This window comes from Balaenoptera acutorostrata, chromosome 9 (genome assembly GCF_949987535.1).
Source record: "Balaenoptera acutorostrata chromosome 9, mBalAcu1.1, whole genome shotgun sequence".
Lineage (NCBI taxonomy): Eukaryota > Metazoa > Chordata > Mammalia > Artiodactyla > Balaenopteridae > Balaenoptera > Balaenoptera acutorostrata.
In genome coordinates, this window is record NC_080072.1 from 17,493,023 (window position 1) to 17,516,998 (window position 23,976).

Genomic DNA, 23,976 nt, shown 5'->3' on the forward strand with positions numbered 1-23,976 from the left:
ATTCCTAGGTAGACTGATAAAGAAAAAGAGAGAGAAAATACAAATTAATAATATAAAGAATAAAAGAGGGTTGTCACTACAGATCTTTCAAACATTAAAAGGATAATAAAAAGGTTATTATGAACAACTTTATGTCAATAAATTTGAGAATTTAGTTGAAATAGAATTTGTGTCCTAGACACTGATATAAGAAGAAATAGAAAATCCAAATAATCCTACATCTTTTACCTATGAGGGAGGAATTAAAAACTTCCTGTAAAAAAAAACTCCAGGCTGAGATGGTTTCACTGGTGAATTTTACCCAAATTCGAAAAAGAAATAATATCAATTTTCTATAAATTCTTTGAGAAAATAGAGGAGGAGGAAATATATCCCAATTTACTTTATGAGGCATTATGATGTTCTTGATAATAGCCAAGGACATTATAAAAAAAAGAAAATTATAACTAATATCTCTCATGAACATAGACAAAAATATTTAACAGAATATTAGCAAACCAATCCAATGATACATAAAAATGATAATATATCATGACCAAGTAGAGTTTATTCCAGGAGTGAAATATTGGTTTAATATTTGAAAATCAGTGTAATTCATCACATTTACAAAATAAAAGAGAACAGTGACACGATCATGTCAACATATGTAGAAAAAGAAATTAAAATGACCATTCATGAAAAAAAAAAAACCCACCAGTTTTAGTGAAATAGGAATGAAGGGAACTTATTTAACCTGATAAAGGTCATTTATGAAAAACCTACAACTAACTTCCTCCACCCTGTTAAGTTCAGGGACAAGGAGAGACTGTCTGCTTTCACCGTTTTTCAACATCGTACTGAATGTCCTAGTCAGGGCAACAAAGAAAAATAAAAAAAGAAACAAAATCCATACTGTTTAGAGAGGGGAAAAAAAAAAAAAAAGGACTTCCTTGGTGGCGCAGTGGTTAAGAACCCGCCTGCCAATGCAGGGGACACGGGTTCAAGCCCTGGTTCAGGAAGATTCCCACATGCCGGAGCAACTAAGCCCCTGTGCCACAACTACTGAGCCTGTGCTCTAGAGACCGGGAGCCACAACTACTGAAGCCCATGGGCCTAGAGCCCGTGCTCCGCAACAAGAGAAGCCCCCGCAATGAGAAGCGTGCGCGCGGCAACAGAGTAGCCCCCACTGTCCGCAACTAGAGAAAGCCCGCGCGCGCAGCAGTGAAGACCCAACGCAGCCAAAAATAAATAAATAAATAAATAAATTTTAAAAAAAGGAAGAAGAAGAAGCAAAACTTTTTATTCATGGATGTACTAGAAACAAGGATCAGGCCTAGTCATATTTTTGACCGTGTCACCAGTCACCAAACCGTATAACTGTTTAGACAACTGCCAGGAAATCCTCCTAATATTCTGGGCCTGCCCTTTCAGGATTTATGTCAAAACAAAGGCTACCGAACGCTGCTATGAAGGAACTGTTTTCTGTAATGGAAAGAACCGTGGGAGAGAAGTGCCCTATTGCTGGATTTACCAGTAAGAAACAGTGTGACTTTGATCAGTCAATTTACCTCATCTCTGCCTCTATATCTTCATCTGTAAAATGGGAAAGTTAATCATTTCCAACCCTAAGATTCCAATTTTGGTCCTGAATAGGCAAATATTTGTTCATTAAGCTTCAAGCCCTAGAGAAAATGAGGGTAGCTGGAGCCATGCTCCATCCCAGTTTCCTGAGAGCACTGAGAGCCTTAGATTCCGTGAGCTGTACCACAAAAATATACCAAAGACACATCCGCCTCTCACCATCTCCCACTGTCATCTCTCACCTGCAATAGCTTTTTTTTTTTTTTTCTTTTTTGGCCACACCGCCTGGCTTGGGATCTTAATTCCCCAACCAGGGATTGAACCTGGGCCCTCGGCAGTGAGAGCGCAGAGTCCTAACCACTGGACCACCAGGGAATTTCCCTGCAATAGCCTTTTTTTTTTTTTTTTTTTGCAATAGCCTTTTAATTGGTCTTCCTGTTTACATTTTGCCTTCCTTCAATCCATCCTCCACCAGTAGCCAAAGAGATATTTTTAAGAATAAGTCAGAGCATATCAGTCTTCTGCTTCAATCCCTCCAATGGATTTCTCATTGACCTTGGAATTAAACCCCAATTCTTGACTGGGGCTAATAAGGCCTAAACGACGTGGCTCCTGACTACTTTTCGGACTTCACCTTTTAGGCCTTGTGTCACCTTGTTCACTACTCTCCAGTTACCCTGGCCTTACTGTCCCGTAAGGATGCCAATCCAGTCTCTGCCTAATGGCCTTAGTCTTTACTTGGACACCCTCTTCCCAGATCTGGACATGGCTGATTCTTTCTCTTTATCCAGGTCTCAGAAAGGCCTCTCTCTACCACCCTACCTAAAGTAGACACATCCTCTGCCTTACTTTTTAAAAACTCTCTTTCACTTTAGCCATTTTCATTTTCTTCATTCCTTAGTGCAATGGGTAATTTTCCTACTTATGCTTTATCTGCTTCCTTCACCAGACTTTCTCTCTCTTGTTCACAGCTGTTTGCCTTTGTCTGGAGCAGTGTCTGGCATGGATTAGATACTCAAGATACCTTTTTTTTTGGGTGGGGGCCGTGTCGCACAGCATGCGGGATCTTAGCTCCCCAACAAGGTACTAACCTGCGCCCCCCTCACCCGCAGTGGAAGTGGGAAGTCTTAACGACTGAACCGCCAGGGAAGTCCCTCAATATACCTTTTCGAATGAATGAATGAGCTCCACCCTATCAGACTATATATCTGGCTTGAGTGGCCACTGAACCGGCCTACCTCTCCATCAGTCTAGACCAAACCCAGACTTGTCCACAGATCCCAGTCTACCTCTTAAAGCAAGTAAATGCAAATGTATTATGCACGATATATTTATTAAGCATCATGTAACTACTTGCTCTGTGGATACAAAGAATAAGGCAAGATTCCTACTCAGCAGGACTCACAATCAAATAATGATGGAGATAGACCAATAATAATAACTAGAATTAGAATATTATAATATTTTAATAATTATTAGAATTATAATTTTAATACCTAAAATTTCCAGGGTTCAAAGTACTTTCCTATGAATTACATCATTCAATACCAAGAGAACAGCCATCTTTTTCTGTCATTATTTTCAACCAAAAAGAAGTCAGACAAAGGAAAGACAATAGAAGTACCCTGACACAGTGGAAAGAACATGGGATTTGGAATTCTCCAGAAGATCTACACTCATCACTTTAAAAATAACAATAATGATGATAATAATAATAACCACTATTTACTAAGAACCTACTATGAACCCAAGCAGGACTAAGTTATGCCGTGTAGTTAACTCAGAGTCAGTATATACTAGGTGACTTTGGCAAAGTAACTTAGCCTCTTTAAACCTCAGTTTCTTGTCCCTAAAATGGTGAAAATTTACACCATGGTTGTGGTTGGATTTTGAAATAATATACAAGGGGTTCTTGGTATATGAGAGGAACTTAAAATATTAACTATTATTTTTAATAATTACCTCAAATCAAATATTTTAGAGGAATCTGTTGGCAACAAAGGCAAGTGGTGACCACAGTCCAGCTGTCACTTGCTCCTGACCAGAGCTATTTTGATCACTGGGGAATCTGTATCCTTCCTAGGCCAGAATTAGTGAGACTCCACACCCACTCTGGGAGTCTGCAGTTCTGAAGGATTAAAACAAAACAAAATAAACCACTAACAACTCAAACATAAATTTTACACAGTAAATTCTTAATTGCAATATTTTATTGCCTTATTACACAAATTGATGTCTCTGGGTTGCCACAAAACTGGCCCTAAGCAAGAACTCATCTACCACTCTGGAAGTGGGGGAAGGGAAGGCTATATAAAAGAAGTGTCATTTGAGCTGGATGGGGAAGGATGGGTAAAATTTGCCTGTAGGGCAATGAGATTTCAGCTATGGGATGAGTTAACTCAGAAACACAGGATAACACAAAATATTTGGGATCCCATCTACATATTTTTAAAGTAGGATTACCTTTGTGGCACTGTTTTCTTTGTTGCTGCGCTTTAAAAAAAATGATATTAAAAGAACTATGTTCCCTGAGCAATTCAATATCAAAGTTTTTTGTTGGAGTTATTTTACGTGTCAGGAAGAAGACAGGCTGGATTCATGGTCGGATGGACTACAGATCAAATAGGCAGTCAGCATGCAGATAACAGAAAATCAAATATACTGGGTTTGAGGAAGGACCAAATTTCAAACTCTTGGAACACTGGACTTTCCTAATGAATTTCAAAGAAAATGTACTCATTGTCTGCCAAGTGGCAATCTCTGAAGTACTATAAGAAGGCCCACAGGAGGAAAAACATCATGTTCCTCTAGAAGACCTTATATACTCTCCAGGTATCGTTGTATCCATGAGAGATTGCAGAGCAGGTGCGCACATCAGTGTATTCATGCAGGTCCACGCACACATTCCACTGGTAGATATAGCAATGAGGTGAAAATACCATTTTTGGGCGGCATTAGTTAAAAGATGCCCAAGAACAAAATTTTCCAAAGATCTCCCCTGCTGTTCATGGTTCACCCCAGAGCATCTTGTGACATCTTTCACGAAGAGGAACTCTCCCATAATAAGCCCTTACCATATCCTAGTACTATATATAACCATGACAGGGAGGCAATATTATCTCCACTTTACATATGAGGAAACTGAGGTTCAGTCCACTCAGCTAGTCAGTGTCAGAGCCAGAATTTCAACCCACATCTTTTGTCTTCACTAAGTTTCCTCCTAAGTTCCTCCTACCTTCTAAGCACTTCCTAAGACTCCTACTGAGCTAGTTGTCTAAAACCAAGAATTGACTAGAAGACAGATTCTTACACTCTGTCTGGAGTGTAGAAGACAGGGATGTCTGCTCACCACCCTACCTTTCATAACAATCATCATTAATCACCAATTATGTGCCAAACATTATGTCAGACGCTGGGGATTTGAAAATGTGTAAGATATTCCTGGTTTCAAAGATCTCATTATGTAGTAAGGAACTCAGTTTTATGCTGGGTCCCTGTGACACCAAATGTATTTTTTAAACCCTTTATACCTGAATCAACCTAGCCAAACAATAATGGAGCAATCCAAGTGGATAAAAAGAGAAGAATATAATGAAAAAGGAATTCTTTAGGAAAAAGGGGTGGAAAAACTATATTCCAAATTTTTCTTTCTAGTAACAACTAGGAAAAATCACCCTCATTTTACCCCTTGCTACCAGCCTTGCAGAAAGGAGCAGATGAAAATATAAACTATATGGAAATTGCCTGGCGGTCCACTGGCAGTGGTTAGGACTCTGCCCTCTCACTGCCAGGGGCCTGGATTTGATCCCTGGTAGGGGAAATAAGATCCCACCAGCTGCGCGGCATGGAAAAAAAGAAAGAAAAGAAAATATAAACTATGCAACCATAGGTAATGGATTTAACCTTTCTGGATCTGGTCCCCTTTATGGGACTAATAATTCCTCTTCTGAGTCTATATCGGAGTCACTAATAAAGATCATATCAAAATCTTGCTGATGGAAGCCATGTGCTGCTACAACCCCCGCATTTCACAAATGGGGAAATAGTTCCAGAGAGAGAAAGTGACTTGCTTAAACTGTCAGGGCTATTTAGTGGCAGATCTAGGATTAGAACCCATGCCTCCTTGTCAGGTTGGGGGTCTTCTTCCTTGACCGAGGGTACAGGGTGTGCAGGAGATTAAATATATACTAAATTATATCCATCAGAGCTTACATGTGTAAAGGTTTTCATTATTCTAAAAAGGGAATGCATGTACGTTATTCTTATTTTGAGATTTTAAACCTCAGAAGGCCCCTATGAGGCAGTAAGGGGAGATACTATTATTCCCATTTTACTGATGAGGAAAAGTGAGACTCAGAAGACACTTAATATTTTCCCAATATCACACAGCATGCAGCAGAGACAGAACATCGATCCAGGTTTTTAATTCCAATCCACTACTCATAACTCCTACACATTGAGTTTGGGGCAGGCGGAGAAACAGAATAATACACCAAAAAAAAAAAATGCTCTTTGAGGCCTTAAAAAACTAACAGGACCTTAGGTATCTGACTTCGTTTGGATATGAGACATTCCTCAATAAAGGGACTTTCCCAGTTAACTGAAGCATACCCATTTACGCAGCTCCCCCTTGCCCCCTTGGCTTTAACTCTCATTTCAACTGTTTTTAATATAAGGCCTTCCAATGTGCTTCACTATTTGGAACAACTTTTCTGAAAAGCAATTTGGCAATAATTTAGTCTAAGAAGTAGTCAGTAATGTTCACAAAAATTTAGCTACAAATATATTCATTGCTGCATTACCTACAACTCCCCCCCACCCAAGTTTTTTTAAGTTGAACATTTTCAACAATAAGGGATTCGTTAAATACATCATGATGCATGCATGTACTGGAGTTCTACTCAGCCATTTAAAATTACGTTGTAGTGGATAGATATTACACGAAAATCTGTTCTCAAAATGTTAAGTGAAAAATCCATATATAAGCTTGTTTTTGTAAAACAAAACTATACACAGATGCACACACTAAGATGCTATCTCTAAGTGTTAGGATTATGGGTATTTTTTCTTCTTTTTGATTAAGTGTACTTTCTAATATTTTTCCCCCAAAATGCATTGCTCTTTAAATTAAGAAAATGTTATTTTCACTTTTAAAAAATGCTTACACCATGCAATTCAATAATAAAAAAATAAAAAACAATCTGCTTTAAAAATGGGCAGAAGATCTGAACAGACATTTTCCAGAGAAGACATACAGATGGCCAACAGGTACATGAAAAGGTGCTCAACATCACTAATCATCAGGGAAATGCAAATTAAAACCACAGTGAGATATCATCTCACACCTGTTAGAATGGTTATTAATAAAAAGACAAGAAATAACAAGTGTTGGCAAGGATGTGGAGAAAAGGGAATGCTTGTGTGCTGTTGGTAGAATGTAAATTGTTGCAGCCACTATGGAAAACAGTATGGAGGTTCCTCAAAAAATTAAAAATAGAACTACCATATGAGCCAGCAATTCTACTTCTGGGCATTTATCCAAAGGAAATGAAAAACAATAACTTGAAAAGATCTATGCACCCCCACGTTCACTGCAGTATTATTTACCATAGTCAAGATATGGAAGCAACCTAAGTGTCCATCTATGGATAAATGGCTAAAAAATATATAGAGAGATATATATAATTCAATCATAAAAAGAAGGAAATCTTGACATTTGGGGCAACATGGATGGACCTAAAGGGTACTATGCTAGGGAAATAAGTCATATAAAGAAAGACAAATACTGTATGGTCTCACTTATATGTGGAATCCAAACAACAACAGCAACAGCTAACTCATAGATACAGAGATGGGAGGTGGGGTTGGGCAAAATGGGTAAAGGTGGTTAAAATGTACCAATTACCAATTATAAAATACAGTTGACCATGAACAACATGGGTTTAAGCTGCACTAGGTCCACTTACATGCGGATTTTTTTCAATACTGAATACTACAGCGTTAAACGATCCGCAGTTGATTGAATCCGTGGATGTGGACCCTTGGATACGGAGGGCAGACTGTACAGTCATGTGGATTTTCAACTGCACAAAGGGTCAGCACCCCTAATTCCTGCATCGTTCAAGGGTCAACTGCAAATAAGTCGTGGGGATGTAATGTACAGTATGGTGACTATAGTTAATGATATTGTGTTGTAGATTTGAAAGTTGCTGAATGAGAAGCTACTGTATAACACAGGGAACTCTACTCAGTGCTCTGTGGTGACCTAAATGGGAAGGAAATACAAAAAAGAGGAGATTATATATATATATATGTATAGCTGATTCACTTTGCCGTGCAGCAGAAACTAACACAACATTGTAAAGCAACTATACTCCAATAAAAATTAATAAAAAAATAAATACCTTTAAAAAAAAAAGAAAGTTGCTGAGAGAATAGAACTTAAAAGTTCTCATCACAAGAAAAAAAAATTCCTAACTATGTGGTGATGGATGTTGACTTATTTGTGGTGATCATTTCACAATACATGCATATATCGAATCATGTTGTACACCTGAAACTAATATAATGTTATATGTCAATTATAGCTCAATTTAAAAGACATGTCGACCAGCTAAAAAATATATATACATTCTTTTCCTCTTCAGAGGAACATGACTTCATTTTCCTGATAGCCCAGTTGTCAGCATGAACCTGTTACTGCCCAGACAGAAGCTATGCACTCAGGATGTATTGAGATGTGTAGGGCTTGTTTCCACTACATTAAACAGTCTTGGGCCAGTGTGCTCTTTGAGTTCTCATGACTGCATTTTATAGTCTTTCTATTGGTTATCTCAAAATCAGCATTTCCATCCCGTCACCATCAATTATTATCTCAAAATCAGCTCTTCTGTCCTGTTGCCACCAATGCCACCCTTTCCCCAACTTCTAGCCCACAGCTTCTAATCTGAAGTGGGGTGGGAAATTGGATCATCAAAAAATGAGAATCATTTATAAAAGAAATGCATGGGAAAGTCATCAAGAAAGTATGTAGTACTATGCAAATATTTAAGCTCCAATTATTTTATGCCTTTTATATCATTTTATAAATAGATTTACACTTATATGATTGATTGCACCTCAGTTTCCTCATTTGGGAAGTGGGTACATTAATGTACCTACCTCATACACTTGTTGTGACAGTCAAAGGTGTTATTATTTGTAAGGCACTTAGACCAGAGTCTGGCACATATTAAATCATGAGTAAGTGCTTGTTAAAGAAAAATAAATGAATGATTAGAGTTAAATAAAAGCACATGGGCTCAGAATCAGAGCTTGAAGGGCTTTGACATGAATAAAATGTTTGAGTTTCACAGAATGATCTCTGACATCTATCTTCTTTGCTTGGAAATTTTTCTGGTTTACTTGTTGGTCCTCAGGCCTATTATACCAGGCGGTGCTACACAGCGTGTGCACATACACACACACACACAGTGCATACATGCCGGTACACCCATCACCCTTCCTCTTCTCTCTCTTCTATGATTCCCTGAACTGTCATAGTCAAAGATTCACAAAAGGAAGTAATATGATTTAAGATATGATATTATACCCAGGACATTTCTAGAGTGAAGCAAAATGTCTCAACACAATAATAACTAAGATAATACATACTATACACTGAACATACTCACTGCCATCTGCGCATAGCACTTTACGTATATTAAGTCATTTAACTTCGACAACAATCATCCGAAGTAGGGACTACTGAGATTCCCTGTCTATGCATACAGAAAACAGGTCTGCAGAAGCTAGCTAATTTGCCCAAGGTCATGCAGCACTACTCACACTGACTCTGAGGCAATGGTTGGAGAGCATTGTTTTCAAGTCACTCTATTGTTATGTGGGTGCATATTATTCTCAGAAGGGAGTAATCCCTAGTAGAATGAGCATTAATTGCTTGGCCTCAAATTAGAAGTCTCTGGTGATCTCAGTTTTACTTCCTCTCCTTTGCATAGAACACTGGTTATCCTAATTTGTTTCAGGAATTACTGGAGATGCGAGAAACTTCTCCAGAGAACCCTGCTTAGTGCTCTGCACTCAGAGGCAAAAGTCCTGTGTTTGAGTCCTGCCTTCTCATTCTTGTAGCCGGGTGAACACAGAGACTGGATTCAAACTCTTCAAGCATCACTTTCCTTATATTCAAAGTGGACACAGTGACAGCTGAGTTTGTTGTGAGGGCCAAATGCACTAATGTTTGAGAAAGTGTCTTGTAAACCTTAATGACCACAAACAGGAGGTAGGATTACTGTTTATTGAAAAAATGTCCTTTTGATGCACCCCAGCTATAACTGCATGGTGATGGCTGATTCCACTTCCACAAATGGCAGCCTCAGCCATCCATGCCACTCAGAGAACATCTGAGTTGGGCGGCTTTGGGACTGATGTGCCCAGAGTCAGATCCCATCAGAATGCAGATATATTGTCCTCCGTATCTTCAAAGCACCTAGTCTACAGAAATGTGCTTGAACTGTAGCAATAATGGGTACAGTCAGATATCAGGAAGAACTTCACTAAGTAGATTAAGTTAATTAGAAACTCTGAGAACTCCCTTTCTGGCATATTTAAAAATAAAATAGGTCCTTCTACCTTGAATAAAATAGGTCAGGTTTCAAGAATTCACCTGACCAGAGGTAGAGGCTTGGATGAAACGACCTCCTAGGGTCTTTTCTACTTCTGTATGGCCCTGATGTTCTAGCATTAGACTCCTTTGCTCGGTGTTGCCAATCATCCTCGTTTAGATGTCTTGGGCTCCTTGTCCATTAGATCAGCTGCATCCACAATACCAAAGACAACTCATTAGGACTGTCTAATTTCTTTCGCGTATTTTCAAGCACAGTTTCCAAAAAACACATGTTGACTTTTATATACTTCAGAATGCAAGGGACTATGGCACTCAATTTCTCCAGAAAAGTCTGTAATTATTACTTATGATAATAATAAGTATCATATCTATATAGTGCTTTTTACCCTCCAGTATATTCTATTTTATTAGATTTCAGAGCCACTAGTACAAACAAGCAATTATTATGGTCCATATTTTACAAAAGACAAAATGAAGACAGAGGCTTAACAAGCTGCCTAAGACAGCACACTCAGCTAGTAACTGAGCTAACTTCAGGATCCAGACCATGTTTCAGTGCTCACAGAAAAAAATCCAGTTTCATTGCATGGACCACCTAAGATAGAAGCAGGATAAGATGGGGTAAGGAATTCCAGTGTTTACGCAGCTATTTTTCCATCCAGTCCCCAGAAATTCCAGGTAATTCTCTCCAAGCTAGATCTACTTTTCTGGAATAAGACATTCTGCCCATTCTGACCACAGAAAACCTGGCCAAGTACTACTCTTGCCCTATGTGGGAATCTCCCATACATAGCAGGTCCCCAACAGCAAATCCTGGAATCTTCTTGCAAAGATCACCTCTAGATGGAGGCTCTAACTCTAGGAAGCCTAAGTTTCCATCCTGCCTTAACAGAGAATTAACAGCTGGCTGAGGTTGCAGAAGGGCAGTTGCAATTTGACTTGCAATAGATAGAAAATATAAAATGGCATCATTGCAGAGTACATCATAACTTCTAAGATGTTATTGAAAAGTTCTCAACTTTAGACAATTTTCAAATCACATTTAAGAGGTAGAAGGAAGATCACATAACTACATGCAACATAGGAAGCTGAGATTCATCTTGCAGTGTTAGCTGGTACCCATCCCAGATCCAGGGGGCTGTGGAACCATGACGGGAGACTAACTCATTAGAAGAATCCTGTATTTGGTGTGGGTAGTGGATGACGATGGAAACCTTAGCTTTAACTATTTTTCCTGTTTTGTGTTTCAATTTTTTTCGACACCGTCATTCTATTAACAACCGTAGCTGCCTTCATATGACTTTTGTGATGCTTAAACATTAAAGCACATTAAAAAAAAAATCACAGAACCAAGCTAAAGAACACAATTTTCAGATAGGTCTACACTGACAAAATAGAAAACTTCCAACAATAGTAAATCTAAATAAAATGGACCTTTACCCATATAAACCCATTAATGCTGTTTTAATATTGTCCTTCTTTACAGAATTAAAGATCTCTAGTTTAATTGAAGATTTTTTGCCCAGAAAATTTTTAGCATCACAAAATTCAACCAGTCTAGGCCAAAATAAATATCTATTTCTATATAATAAATTCTCAATAATTTGAAATAATAGAAATAAGAAATTATTCAATATTCAGAATTATGGTTTGTTTAAAAATCACACATATTTTTTCATGTACATTGCATATTATAAGGTAAGATATATCTCGGAATTAATAAGGAGAAACATGTAGTTGAGATATTACAATTCAAAATAAGCCTATGTTACATAATAATGATTTTTAAACACAAAAGCTCCACGTTATTTCATTTATTTCAAATATTGCTCAAACAGCATCACAATTTTTAAGTGTTGGCTATAAAATTATCAGGTTAGTACATCCGTTATATGTTTTACTCTGTATTAACAGATTATGTCTACATTTTCAGAGACAAATTTGGATTAAATTCTTATATAACTTTACCACTGAGCTAAAAATAAATATGGGAAAATATTGGTCTGATTCTTTGAAGGATTTTTAAAATTAGAAATAACATATTAAAATAAAGTTTTATGTAAATTTAATATGGCATAATTGGGGCATAGAGTTATGTGATCCCCAAAACAAAAATTCAATCACCAAAAACCAAAAACAAAATAAACAAACTAAAAACAAAACAAGCTTTTTTTTTAAAGAAGATTAAGCCATGGAATTTCAAATTATAAATAACAATTATTCCAAATTCATTTCTATAACCCATCACTTACAATATCTTTTTTCAAACTGACCAACAGAAGTGTGCTTTATGAATCTCAGCAAATTTATAGGTCTCCTTCTGTATCCATTCGTCTACTTTGGAGCGAATTTTTTCCCAAATTAACATAATTCTTTTACGTTTTTAAAAAGAGATCAAAAGACATAGTACCCTAACAAGACAAGACGCTTGGAAACCACACACACACAAAGTAAAATTACAACTGAAGTTTTTTTTTTTCATAGTAAGGTTGATAAACAAAAGTAAGGTTGATAAATAAAATCACATTATATAGCATTTTTTCACACAAAAAGATTTCAAAGTGCACCAAACTAAGATTTGCTTCACTCATTACTGATGTGTGTTCATCCCTGCAGAGGAAATATGGAATCTGATTAACAGCAAAAGTATACTTCCAATATTACTGTCCTTCTGGACCAAGAAATTTAAAAAGAATCCTCAGAAGAAAATGTTAAGTGGAGTCAATTGCAGCGGCAGCTGCTTAAACTGACCAGACTAGGATGTTGCCCGTCTTGATGCATGGAGCTTTTCTGTGTCAGGAGCTGGGTGGGCACAAAACCTTGCACAATCTCACCCCCAGCCTCCATGTGTCTCCAAAACAACTTTCTGGAGGCTTTGATGATGAAAGTCTTGTCTTTGAAATAAAACAACCTGTGTAGGGTTCATCTGTAATCCTGACCCTTAACAAGAGTATTAGAACACAATGAACCCTAAGGTTAGGCAGAGAGGACATAATCCCTTCTGCTTGATGGGGAAAAATCCAGACCCAGACTCAACTCTCTTCCTAGATCCATATTCCTGTGCTTCTCCCCATCCATTGCTTGGTGCACAACCACAATTACAATTAAGATGATACAGCTGGATGACATACCCTAACTCAAATAGCTTAGAGCTAGCCATATTTTCCAGTCCGTACCTATTGCCCTCAAATGGTATTATGGGCTGGACATTTGCGTTCTCCTAAAATTCATATGTTGAAGCCCGAACTCCTAAATGTGATGGTATTAGGAGGCCTTTGGGAAGTAAATTAGGTGTAGACGAAGTCATGAGAGTGAAGCCCCATAATGGGATTAGTGTCCCTGTAAGAAGATGAAGAGAGACCAGAGCTTGCTCTCTCCATGCACACGTGCTGAGGATAAGCCATGGGAGCACACAACAAGAAGGGGACTGTCTACAAGCCAGGAAACTGGCTCTCACCAGGAACCAAATCTGCCAGGACCTTGATTTTGGACTTCTAGCCTCTAGGATTCTGAGAAATAAATGTCTGCTACTTAAGCCACCCAGTCTGTGGTATTTTGTTATAGCAGCTTGAGCTGACTAAGACAAATGGCATAAATGTCTTTCTAAACAAAAACACCTGAGGACTGTTATTCATTCATTTGCTTATTTATTGAATAAAACTGAACTGAGTGCTGTTATGTGCCAGGCACTGCTGTAGGCACAGAGGATCAGCAGTGTGTGTCAGGTGAGGAAAGCCCAAATCCCTGCTCTCAGGGAGTTTACATTCTTCCTCAAAGTTATCTTCCAAGACCACACTGGGAACATCCCACCAAATTAGCTAGTTTTACAAAAGGACCAAATTTGTGTGTGCGTGTTATTGGTAAAATGGATTTGCACTGTACCTTGACTCTAAAGGGTTCTTGTGTTTTTCAAGACATTACGTCCCACACCCAAGCTGTTATGTCACAGAAATGGAAATGGGGCACTTGCTGGGAGGAAAACATGAACTTAGTATTTATACATCCTTGCATTATTTAGTTGAAATGAACATGTATTAATTTTGTCAGTAAGTATAATTCCATAAAAAGTTTTTTTAACTTTACTATCAGCCTCTCAGTATTCCTGAGAGACTGAAGCAAGACAAATGGAAGTGAATGAGGTTCAGAGAAAGACCCTGAGTTATGAGGAAAGAAGAGAATTGTCTCACAGATACTCCTTCCCCAGTACCTAATGAAGTGACAACAAAGTTCTCTAGTAGCAACTAACAAGGGAAGGGGCACAGCTGATACTGGAAGTAAGGCTCAAAAAGCGGCAGCTAAAAAAGGAAATACATTCTGGGATGGTGTTGGGCAGCAGAATGGCAAGGCCACTAACTGCATCCTGACTTCTCAAAAGCTCTCATGATACGTCACACCCATCCTGAGAATTCTCACTTAAAAATCGAAACCTGGTAAGAAGATGACTGTGGATATCCTAGTGTTTTCCTTCTTTACTTGGAAATAGTGGAAACTGCCACAAGCTGCTTGAGAGAAACATAGGAAGTGGACAAGGAGGCTGCCTCTGGCAGAAGTGGAGACTCCAAGGTATGTCCTGAGTGGGGCATGGCTCTGAAGCCAGAAGTTATCCATCCAGCACAAGGAGATCCACCCCCCACCGGAGCCAGGTGTTGTGAACACTGGTCCAGGACAACTAATGCAACTACCAAAGGGAGAGCAGAGCCCAAACTGTCTAACAAAGCCTGCCTCAGGTGAGTCCTCTCTGCTCCCTTGCTCTCAGGCTATAAGAAAAAACTGGATAGCTCTTAAAGCATAGACCTTAAGGAAAAAACAAATGATACTGTGAGATGATAGTCAAGACAACACTAACACTGTAAGAGTAAAGAAAGAGAAAATTTAACATAGATAGAACTGCCAAAGCATGATCAAGATAAAAAGAAATGGAACGGCACCAATACAAGTCTATACAAGATACACACACACACACACACACACACACACACACACACACACAAACAGCATGCAAAAGACACACAAATAACCAGCTTAGAAAACACAACTCAAGAAAGAGAAGAAAAATTCTTCACATGTGCATTTAACCTAAGAATAACTGGATAAGAATGAGTTCAAAAGATGATCAAAAAAACTAAAATGAGATCAAAAAAGAAACGACAGATCAAAGGAAACAAATAGATGCCAAAACAACATTAAAAAAATTATAGAGAAGTAAAAATACCAAAGGGATAGAATAGACAGAGCTGAAAATAAATCACAGTTGTAGAATAAAAGTTGAAATAATTAAAGTAAATGTATGTGAAAAAGACAAAGTAAATCAGGGAGAAACCAATAAACATGGAGGATAAAAATTAATAATAATAATAATAGGTATCTTTAAAGCATCAAACTCAACAAATAAACTGGGAAAAAGTATTAAAAGACTTAACAAAAGAAAATTTCCCTAAAAAATTAGTACCCTTTAAAATAGCGAATATTATGTGCCAGACACTATTCTATACACTTTACACACATTAACTAAAATCTTCCCAACAATTCTATGAAGTAGATATAATTATTTACATTTACAGATAAAGAAACTGAGGCATAAAGAGATTAAGTAACTTGCTAACATCTTACAGTTAATAATATTAAGCCAGGTAGAACTGAAAATGTCTATTGAAAAGCACACACTGGGTTCTAGAAATATGGAATGTAAAATTCACAAGGCCAAAATATAACATCAAGGATAAAGAAAAAACTTTTCACACATTGTCAGAAAATGTAAATTACCTACAATGGGAAGTAATCATGCCAACATCCTTCTCCACAATAATACTCAATGCCAGAAAGATAATGGAAAAATAACTACATAGTTCTTTAGAAATAAAGTGTGACCCAAGAATAGTATGCTTATTCAAATATAAAGGCAACATACATAAAAGAACTCAATGAAACAGTACCAGTAAGTTGTTTTAGAAGGAAAAAAAGTGTTTACAATGAAATCCAGCCAATTATAAAATAAATCCAAACAAAGAACTCAAGGGTGGAGAAACTGTGGTAAAAGAATATAATAAAAAGTACACAACTAGACAGTAGCTATGAATTATGGCTATAGAAATGATACAAAACCTGGTAATGTACAAATAATAATAACGTAACCAAAAAACAATAGCAAAATAATGTGATACAACAATAAAAATCAAAATGAAGGAGGAGGTGGGAGAAAAAAAAGAGTGCTTGCATGCAGGGAAATAAGTCAATACTGCCTAAAACAGAATAATTCAGGGTGAAAAATAAGGGCTACAACTTCTTAAGGTGCTTCATAATCTCTTCTTAAATTAGAAGGGATATTTTAAGAAATATTTCCTGTGATAAAGACATGTTTATTTGAAGTTTAGTAATTCTTTCAATTTCTTTCTCTTCTTTCGATTTAAGTCAAATTAAACGCAATCATTCTGTTTCAAATAGCAGTATGATCTCATTTTGTGTTACAGCAATAACATATTGAGTATCTCTCACCATCCATTCATTTATCCATCCATTCATTGTTCTATTTGTATGTGCCTTAAAAAAGTCTTTAAAATCACAAACTTTTTTAAAAGCATAAACTATCTTTAAAAGCAAAAACAATAAAGTGATTTTTATTTAAAAAGAAAAACAAAGTTATAATAATGGATTTGGGGAGCTGGATGGGGCTTTTAAAATCTCCTCCTCTTTTACATGGTAAAAGAACAAATGTATAAAATGGTGCAGCCACTATGAAAAACAGTATGGAGCTTCCTCAAAAAGATTAAAAATAGAACTACCATACCATTCAGCAATTCTACTTCTGGGTATTTTGCAAAGAAAACAGAAACACTAATTCTAAAAGATATATGGACTCCTATGCTCATTGCAGCATTATTCACAATAGCCAAGATATGCAACCAACCTAAGTGCCTATCAATAGATGAATGGATAAAGACTATGTGGTATATATATATATACACACACACAATGGAATATTACTCAGCCTTAAAAAATGAAATCTTGCTTTTTGTGACAACATGGATGGACCTGGAGGGTATTATTCTTAGTGAAATAAGTCAGACAGAGAAAGACAAAAAACAAATGATTTCACTTATATGTGGACTCTATAAAATAATACAAATGAACAAACATAACGAAACAGAAACAGAGTCATAGATACAGAAAACAAATAGGTGGTTGTCAGAGGGGAGAGGGGTGTTGAGAGAAAAAGGTGAGGGAGATTAAGAGGTACAAATTTTCAGTTACAAAATAAATGAGTCACTGGTATGAAATGTAAAAAACAAAACAAAACCAGAAAGAGATTAAGTACTAAGAGACACAAAGGTTGTTGTGATCTGAACCAATGTTCATTCCATTCCAGTATTCTGATTTCCTATTAGGAATTTAAGCAGTGTAAAAAAGCATCAGAAAGAAAGTTTAGGGCTTCCCTGGTGGCGCAGTGGTTGAGAATCTGCCTGCCAATGCAGGGGACACGGGTTTGAGCCCTGGTCTGGGAAGATCCCACATGCCGCGGAGCAACTGGGCCCGTGAGCCACAATTACTGAGCCTGCATGTCTGGAGCCTGTGCTCCGCAACAAGAGAGGCCGCGATAGTGAGAGGCCCGCGCATCGCGAGGAAGAGTGGCCCCCCACTTGCCACACTAGAAGAAAGCCCTCGCACAGAAACGAAGACCCAACACAGCCATAAATAAATTAATTAATTAATTATTTTTAAAAAGAACTTTAAAAAAGAAAGTTTAAAAAAAGTTTTAAAAAAATCACACCAAGACCTACCATCATTACCATTAGAAATAACCATCATTACCATTAGGTGAACATCATTTCACAGAATTTTTATCCAGTTATTCAGATATAAGAATCAGTGGCTAGACGGATAGATAGTTGAGCAGATAGAAATAATACGATAAAAGTGAAATGAGATTATATGTGCTATTTACTAACAAAAAGATTCCATTTAATTCCTAAACTATGATATTGTCCAAAGTGATGTAAGATATCAGGCCCAGATCTTTGAACATCCAGTTTAGGGTCTATGCCCTCAAGTATAATTACTTCACTGGATACATACACTGCCGGGCAGTCCCACTTCCACACACACACACACACACACACACACACACACACACGGCCTACTCGCCTGGTGATCTACAGCATCCTGAGGTCTGACTGAGTCTTGTCTGCACCCACAGAAGGGATTTCCCTTGCCTGACTTGTCACACCTGACTCGGACACGGAAGCCATGGTACAGGGATATCAGAGCAGAGACCTGAGATGCATGCATGAGAAAAGATTCAAAAGGAAGAGGAGTTGAAGCCAAGAGGGCTAAGAGAGGAAGAAGGCTTAGGAACAACGATGTGAGCACTTAAAAGCAGAAAGGGAAAGTAGGCAGGCAGAGAGGGTGAGAAAACAGAGCAAGAAGTGACAGAGGGGTGTTGCAGGGTGTCGTGAAGTGAAAGAAGGGTCTGGTTTCCATTCTGTGTCCCACAGAAAGACACTTTCCTGCTGGAAATGGACTGGCAGGAGCAGAAATGGGGATGCAAGGGAAACAAATCAACTTCACTAAGATCAAGTTTGGGGGGAAAAAGACCCCAGATCAAGAAACCGATCCACGAATAAACAGAGGTTCAAAATCATGATTAACTTTTATCAGAGAGGCCTGCATCTAGTACCCCTGCAGCAAGATGGTGCATGGACACCTGACAGGTTCAGCTTCCTCACCTGGGAGAGGAGGTACAACCTTATCTGGAGATGCAGCTCAGAAGGAGCATAAATGACCCAGGAGACCAGACACATAAGACACCTAACGTAACTCCGGGTGAAGACATTGTATGTTCAGAAGCCTTTCTTTCACCCATGTCATGAGCTTTTCCACCCCAGGAAGGACACTTCATAGCACACACAACAGCAGGATGCCCAATAACTTGGCTGCTTCTTGGAGGGTGCTGACTGGTACCAGGTACCCTGAGTTCTACAGAGAAGACAACTAAGGCCCACGTAGCTCCTCAGATCATCAGGCTCTGCGATCACCTGAATGGTGTCACCCTACTCGAGTTTATATCGAGTCCTGTCACAATATCTTGACTTCCCTTGAAGAAAGACAAAAAAAGCAGGAGGTCTTTCCTAATGACCAGAATGAAGTTGGGCCACTTATTTGCATTTCCTTGCTCTTTGCAACGGCTCTCCAATATTATCATCAGAGATCAACTCCCCTGTCTAAAGCCTTCAGTGACTCTGTAATGCCTTTGAAACTTTTACAAAGCCCTTTGCTCAGCATTCAGCTTCCTCTACAGCCCAGCCCCTAAATATCTTTGTAGTTTCTTTTTCCTCCTCATCATTCCAATCATCCAGTGCTCCAATCACAATATATTACCGAACATTTCCAGAATCCACCTTGCACCCACCATTCCAGACCTTTATGGTAGACTTCCACAGCCAGGAATGCCTTTATTCATTATCTTTCTACCAAAATTCTACTCAACTTACAAGGCTCAGCTCACATGTTCCCCGCCCCCGAACTCCCATCAGAATTAAGCTTCCTTCCTTTCAGGGCCACAGCAATTTGTTTTGACCTGTAGTTAGACTTAATTCATTTTGCCTTCTATTAGTTGCTGTTTAAATCTGTCTTGATTTAAATCTGTCCTTACTGGTCATAAGTGAGTGGACATTTATTGAACATCTACTATGAACGCCAGGTGCTTCCGCAGACATCATCTAATTTATCCTTCTGTTGCTCATATGTAGCAGAGTACTCACACATTTCAGGTGTTCATAAATGTTTGTTGTATTATTCTATGAAGAGAAGGGGAACTGTTTGATTTCTGAGCTTCAACAGGAGGTCATTTAAATATGTCTCCTTTAGAGGACTTAACGAAAAAAATGAGAAAAAGAGACTGATCAACTCAATTGGATGGCATAGAAAAGGGGTGATAAATATTTATTTAGTCTTTGATAATTCTGTCTTAGAAAAATACCCTAGCCAGAAAATAACACCATCTTTTTCTTCTGCTTGTTTTTCTTTGCCCCACCCGGGAACTCAGCATCACATCTCTACCCTGCCCAGAGCCAGACCTCAACAGGCTAGACGGTTCTAACCCTGGACCAGTCACTAATTCTCTGTGAACTTTAGGCAAGACAGAGCCCTACACTGGGCGTCAGTTTTTCCTCATGTAAAGTGGGGCATTTGGACTGGATGACCTCGGGGGTACTGATCAGTTCCATAATATCCTAAGATTCTGTTTTTAATGAGCATATACAAAATGACTTGGGAATTGGCTAATTCTTCAGGTCAACCTGCATACAACAAAATATGGAAGATTATGTAAACAGGGCAATAGATTTTCTCTGTGTGTGTGTGTGTGTGTGTGTGTGTGTGTGTGTGTGTGTGTTCTGAGAACGTCTTGTGTCTATGCATTGAGGGAAGAGGTGGAAAGCTGTCAATCCATGAAAGTCTATTTTCAAGAAATTTACAATTTATTCAAATGAATACTTAAACCATAAAAACATTGCTTGGTTACTTCCCACTAGGGGTTACCATTTTTGTTGTTGTTAATAAGAAACTAGTGAAGGTTAATTTTAAATACACTAATCTTACAGTTGAGAATGGCTTAAAAAGTCCACAGACCTACAGAGCTCAATGATCACCATTAACAAGTAAGTTCTCTTCATTACATCTAGCATCTAATCATCCAGAAGGATCTTCTTTTGACTAAATGAATTAATCAACAGTGTTTCATCAGCTTCTTCAGGGAGAGAGGGAGCGTGTAATAATTGATTTTAGGTAATCAATGAAGGCATATCACTCACTGCTTAATAACCAGTTGATCTAGATTCAACTATTTTCAAAACCATCAATTAGACTGGACTAAACCTCCCCTCAGACAGGTTTGGGTGAAAGGACATAGCTTGTATACCGAGCGTGTGCATATACACATAGCAATGTGAGCCTGAGAACCCTTAGCTCGACTTCGGAGGGGCCCACCACAGCTCTCTGCCTCCCCAAGGATATAAGTAGTCCTTTTCCTCCTCTGCTGTCAGAGAAAACCAAGAATAAACAGGGGCTTCGGCGCTCTTAGTGTCAAGGTCAGACTCACATCTTTGTTTCTATCAAATGTTTACTTTGTACAGTTCTGATATTTCACCAAGACTGTTTTAACCAAAGGCACATAATACTGGGTCTCAAATATAGAAGTGCCACGGTGGCCCCAATAAAAATGCTCTGACTGTATAAGGACTATGAGTTTGCTATAAGTAAAAGGTATAAAAAAAACTTTAAAAATAAGAAAAAAAAAAAAAGAAGACAAAAGAAATTTTTGATTGGGTACTTTTCAGAGGGACTGGGGAGCAACTTGATGTAAAATTCTGAAGAAAGGAAAATATCCAAAAAGAAAAGGGAAAAGAAAAGTGACTAAGGGACTTCACAGGGTAAAACATATTTTTCATGCAAACATAGGAGGAACAGAAGGGCTGTTTTGAAACAGGGACCTTCACCTAAATACAGCCATTAGCTCTTAGAGGCCAAACTAAGCCAGTCTACAAGGAGGGGGACGGTTTTCAGATGAGTATTGCTAAATCAACACAATTTTTTAAAATTTAAAAGAAAGGAAGAAAAGAAAGGAAAAACAAATCAGTTAATAAAATTTTGAGCCAAAATTTCAAGAGAATAGTTTTAATATTCAACTTCCTCATATATTTTAATATAAATCCTTTTAAAAGTATTTTTCTCACTGCACTGAATGCCTTACCTAAAATCAAATATGTATTTTTTTCTTTGCTGAAGATTCCCCTAAAAGAACATTTCCCTCCAAATCTATATTTTCAATATATTAATAACACAGATGCAACCTTTTTTGTTTGCTTTTGTAGAATTTGCTAGCATTTTTTTTTTTCTGAAAGAAAATCCTCCCCCAAAGTTGTATTTTTTTTATTCAGGATATTTAAAAGTAATTGCTACTTTTTGAAGGATTGTGTCAATATGGAATCATTAAGATTTAAAAAACTTAACGATCTTTATGACTCAGAAAGCCCTTAATCCAATTATCAGGGTGAAGGACGAATTGACCTTTTCTCCTTTCAATCCTGTTTCTAGTTTGGAAACAAAAAATCTCGTTCAGAAAATACTTATTTCTATATTTATCAAAATATGATGGCAAACAACAGCAGTGAAGTTTTAAATAAGCTTGACATATCAATTTAAAAAATACTTCTTGTGTATAAATTTTGGGTTTATGTATGTGCGCTCCTGCAAGAAGAAAGGGGCCCAGAGAAGAATTACATCTGATATTTATACTATGCGTTTAAACCTACCTCAAATAGTCCTCTACATTTAATTTCCTGTGGTCAGGTTTTCTCTTTCCTTTTTCTTTTTATGTTTTACTTTTTCTTTCTTTAATTATTCTGCTATTCATATTATTTCCTTTTTTGCTCATGAACAATATTTTTTAATAACAAAATCATCAGTAAATAATGATGGTTACAGCAACACTGAAGGTTATAATTATATTACCTATTGCTTTCCTCTAAGGATCTCAAGGTAGTTTACAAAGAGAAAATAAAATCAGCATTCCTCCTCCTGTCACAGGATTTAGAAATTGGACAATTGTAATTTTTAGGGGCACATGATACTGATGCTAAACCATTCTAAATAGTGCCTTTCCTACATCATTGTTGGAATTTCCCCGTATTCAAGGCTGGAGATTAAAATTTTATTTATTTAAAGATGTTTTTGTTTAGCATTGTCAGACACAGTTCCATCAGTTTTTTTAAGGGGCAAAAGGGTTCTAGGTTTAATTCAAAGTTGAGGGTAACCTACTCTTGATGAAAAGACTATCCTATGTCAAAAATAATATCAATATTTAGCTTATTCATGTGCAGACTCCACTTTAATTTTAAATGAAATTTAGAGGAATTCATATCTTCTAGTATATCAGTCAGTCTAAGCCAGCATGAGACTGTGTTTTAGCATTAGGGTACCTTCAGATACAAATGGTTAAGTTCTACCTTCTAAGTAAGAAAGATGGGCTAACGTCTCTGCTTGTGAGAATATACATAAGTGCATGTGTGCACATGCACGCGTACAAACAAAAACGCCATAATGAAATTAACAACATGTGGATGGATGCGGAGCATACAATTTCAGGGTTTTGATGACACCACTGAGCTAAGTTGTTGGGATAAGGTTCCTGTATCTTTCTTTATCCTGTCCTCTCCGAGTCACCTCCTAGACAGTGACATATTTTCCTCTCATCCTTTGAGGATCTTTTAAGATCACAGCCTCCCTCCCCTACTTTCAGTAAATGTATATTAACCTCCAAGAGTGCATGACATCAAAAATATAATTCTGAGCCCCTTGAAAAGAAAGAAGAATTAACAGGCATCAACTTCCTTTCCTGACTATCATACAACCTCCATTTTAAAAAAAGATACCTCTATAAGCCATATTTTCCCCTGTAAGTATGCATATTAACAGGCAACAGGAAAAATGGAAAAAGACTTGTATATATGGAAAAATTGTCCCTGGGGTTGTGCCTGTCTGCCCAGGAAAATGGCAGTGAGAGGAGGTGAGCGACTGCTTGAGGAATTTCATCATTTTTTAATCACCTCATGTCTCATCTTCTCTTTTCCATGGCAGACTTAGTACATTTATATGCAACAGGTTGATGATTGTGATGCAAGGTATGAGAGACAATTAAAAATTTGTGAAATTTTTGAAAACAAAAATTTAATTTGGAGCAATTCTGTGACCTAGGTTTTTATACTTTTGGGGCGGGGGGAATATATGATTTTTTAATTGTA

At 37.6% G+C, this 23,976-nt stretch overlaps 1 non-coding gene across 1 annotated transcript; it reads right to left on the reverse strand.

The window, feature by feature from the left end:
* Positions 1-1,862: 1,862 nt before the first annotated feature.
* On the reverse strand, positions 1,863-1,935 carry TRNAE-CUC (transfer RNA glutamic acid (anticodon CUC)). The gene has a single exon. It is a non-coding gene; the product is annotated as a tRNA-Glu (tRNA).
* Positions 1,936-23,976: the final 22,041 nt, after the last annotated feature.